General features: G+C 26.6%; 1 protein-coding gene across 2 annotated transcripts in view; it reads left to right on the top strand.

Annotated features, from left to right (window-relative positions):
- The first annotated feature begins 621 nt into the window (after positions 1-621).
- The window catches only part of LOC108761733 (epidermal retinol dehydrogenase 2), a 40883-nt gene continuing 37772 nt past the window's right edge, over positions 622-3732 (top strand). Inside the window, exon 1 of one of the 2 annotated variants that reach the window (XM_018508445.1) lies at positions 622-799. The gene's annotated coding sequence lies outside the window, so the exon portion shown is untranslated. The remainder of the gene's footprint in view (positions 800-3732) is intronic. The other variant, XM_018508453.1, reaches the window with a different exon arrangement.

The raw sequence follows: 3732 nt of genomic DNA, 5'->3' as shown, positions 1-3732 counted from the left end.
TACAAATACATATATATGTTGATGTCATATAAATTAATTGCATAAAATGCCAAAACGCATATTATAGAAAAATACCTCATGCACCAATGTTTGAATATTACAGTTAAATTATCCAAAAGAAAACATTTTACAAAATATTTCATATTTTAATTATATCAAAATATCGATAACATTATGTTAATATTTTTATATAAATATAAAATAATCATTTAAAAGAGTATCAATTTTTTTATTTATGAAAATTATATGTAAAACGTAAAAATTTTTGACTTAGTTTTTTATTTCATTTTTTATTATATAAGATTATGAGCTTATTGCCAACTTATTTAGACTGATTAATCTTTCTTTTACTATTATGATTTGAAAGAATTTTTTTGTATGTTCATTATTCTGTTACTATCAATAAAATTCTTATAAGCATTAACTCAATGGAGAACTATTTTCATGTACATCATCCCATACATTTGTGCGGGCGATACAATAGAGTGTAACGTACACGTGAGGATATGAGGATCCTGGATATACATGCATGCGATTTTCGCAACGACCTGCGTCTCGCTGATTCGACGATCATTTCGAGGTGAAGGCACAGTCGAAGCAACGCGTTCCATTCAGTATACCGACGACCATAGTACTGCTAAGACACATACTACTTTCCGCAAAGTGTGTCTTGCATTGTGTAAACACAGGTGTGCATTTTCGTGCTTAATTTATATTTTTTTGAATATTTGTTTCTCTTCTCGTACTTCCGCTCACATGACTACAAACTCAATTTCTCTTGTGGAACAATGATCGATAGGTAAGAATATATGTGTTATATTTTTTGTTATATTTTATATCGTGTTACAACATTTCTGTTTTTCAATATTTGAATGATTTTTATATATTTGTAGCTACTCTAAAAAAGAATAAAATTTAAAAAATTCCATCATAGATTTTAAGAAATGAAAAATTTTATTTTCGAAAATTTATTCTACAAATTTAAACAATTTATAACTTTTTCTTTTCTTACTTTACGAAATAAGATACATAAGAATTATTCATATATTAAGAAACAGAAACGTTGAGTAATATAATGTTTTAACATTAAATATTACTAATAAATTTTATTATTTTAATATATCATTTAAAATTGTTAACAATAAAAGAGACTTTATATCATTATATTTATTTTCAAACATTATTGTAAAACATATTTAAATTCCTTACAGCTATATATTACATAACTATTTTATTACTTAATTCAAAACAGAATTTATAAAAAATGGAAAAGTGATGAAATTTTTAAAAAATTATATTCTTTTTCTCAGTGCAAAGATCCCTCAGTGTAAGAAATACTCATTACTTGTTGAAAAATAAAAAATGGATCAAAATTTGTTGCAATGTATTTTGAGTTATTATATGATTAAACCTTCTCGTATGTAATCTTATTTTGTATTATATTTATTTTTATTAAATAATTTTCATTTTTAATAAAATGAGATTATTCGAAAATAAAATCAAATATAATTTTATGATGAATTAATTTTTAGTTCCATTCGAAATTTAAAAGTTCAATAAATTAAATGTTATAAAATATTCTCTCTCTTCTTCCTATAATAAAATTTGCGTGTTAAATCACAATAGTTGAATTAATTGTTGCCCCTTTTCCACGATTCTGATTGGTTCTCTCGCTTTGCTTATTTCGTACTGTGATAGTAATTGTTAACACAAGATGTTCTGACAACTCACAAAAATTCGATTATTGTGATTAATCTGCGTACTTAAATACTTGTATATTTGTGTACTTTTTGTATTTAAAGGCGCCTCTAGACGGTATGGCCAATGTATAAGCCAACTTTGCACACATTCGCTAAATGTTGACTACTTTCAATATGGATAATTATGTATGTCATATATGATATTTGTATGCTAATGTTGACATAAGTTGGCCATATCGTCTAGAGACGTCTTTATATTGAAAGTTAAATAGTACGCGAGTAACGCACATCTGTCTTGTTTAGTAATATAAATGTTATATAATATGTTAGATTGATATTTATATCTATATGAATAACGTATATTGGCCATTTCGCAATACGGATTTGCGATTCTCTCTATTTTTTTCAATCTATTTTTTTTATAGTCGTATTAAGATAATTAAAGCAAAAATCAGATTTAATGATCTATATTAAAAACATGCAATGGAAAATACAATACAATAAGTCAACGGTAAGAAGATTTATACAGTGAAAGTCAATTAATTCTGCAGCAAGCCTGGAACGTTTACCGTCTGCCTTCATCATGTAAGAAAAATTTACGGTTTACTGCTCGTTGATTGCAATTGAATCGCAGCATATGTGAAACGTGAAATTATTCCGCGCGCGTATTGATACGACTTCAGGAATAATTTTCAAGAAATAAGTTCATTGCTATCTTTTCTCTTCATTTGCCAATAACAAATCAGATTTCTATTAATTGCATCAGTTGCTTCAATGAGATATCTGCTATTGGTTGCAGACGTTTCTATTCCATAAATATGACTGTCTTTTTAATTATAGTCTCTTGGCTAATGTAATTGCGATTAGAAAATTGTAATTACATCAATTAAGAGACTATAATTAAAAACATATAGTCACATTTGTGAAACAGAAATGGAATTATAATAAAAAAAATTTTAATTTGAAAACCCAGAAGAGTATGAATCCCCAAATTAAAATTCTATTAAAGCGGATTCTGTTTAACCTTTTCAGACTTGATTTTATTGGAACCACGTTAAAAAAATTTTTTTAAATTCAATTTATAAGCATTGTAATAAGTAATTCATACTGAATAATTAATTTTTTTCAAAATTTCGACTATTTTTCCAACGTATACATTATTATGTATATCAGATCTCGAATGGATCGTGTCGATAGAATTAAATAATTTCAACAGATAATGTCTTCAAATTTAATGTATATTACAACGTATGCAGGGTCTGAAGTATGTAAAAATCAAAAGTTCAACTTTTACAAAAAATTTATTAAATTGACTGAAATTTAAATCTATATTGGAAAGAATACTTAACGATTTTTTAGAACATATGTAATAAATAACAACTAACAGATGTAAAAATGCGCATTTGACAATCTTTATTTAAATATTTTTAACTCGAATGATTACGCAACTATATTAATTCGGCGTTTGTTATATCACATGATCTTGTAGCAGTTAACATCGCGGTTAAAGATTGAAAGTGAGTTTCGTCGGTTATTAGAAAGCAGCGCGCCGGTACGCCGACATGACAAAATGTTCACAAATCGATAAATTAATCATGAATTGATTTTGCATTAATCATGAAATGATTTTGCATTATCTCAAAGCTAACTAATACATACATAAATCGTTGTCTTGTTGTATACAAAAAAGTAATAAAGTAGAATGTAAAGATATTAACTTTTTGTGTCACGAATTTTTGTATTAAACCGATTTTTTTTTAAACTTTATACCCGGGGATTTTTCGAGTTACTGATTACAAATCAGAAATCAAAATTTTTTAATTCAAAATGACTGATCCAATATATGGCAGACTAATAATTCAAATAACTTTGAGTAAAATATTTAGTATTTCATTATTTATAAAAATAAATTATTTCATAAAAAATAGATTCTAATAATGATAGAAGGTATGATTTCAATATTTTTCTGATATTGGGACGTTCCTAAGCTCACGCACGCGACCAGCGCGGTGGCGGTGGCGGTGGCGGTGGC

This window comes from Trachymyrmex cornetzi, unplaced genomic scaffold, assembly GCF_001594075.2.
Source record: "Trachymyrmex cornetzi isolate Tcor2-1 unplaced genomic scaffold, Tcor1.1 scaffold1094, whole genome shotgun sequence".
Lineage (NCBI taxonomy): Eukaryota > Metazoa > Arthropoda > Insecta > Hymenoptera > Formicidae > Trachymyrmex > Trachymyrmex cornetzi.
The sequence above is the reverse complement of the archived record's forward strand: the minus strand, read 5'-3'. Positions and strand labels throughout refer to the sequence as shown.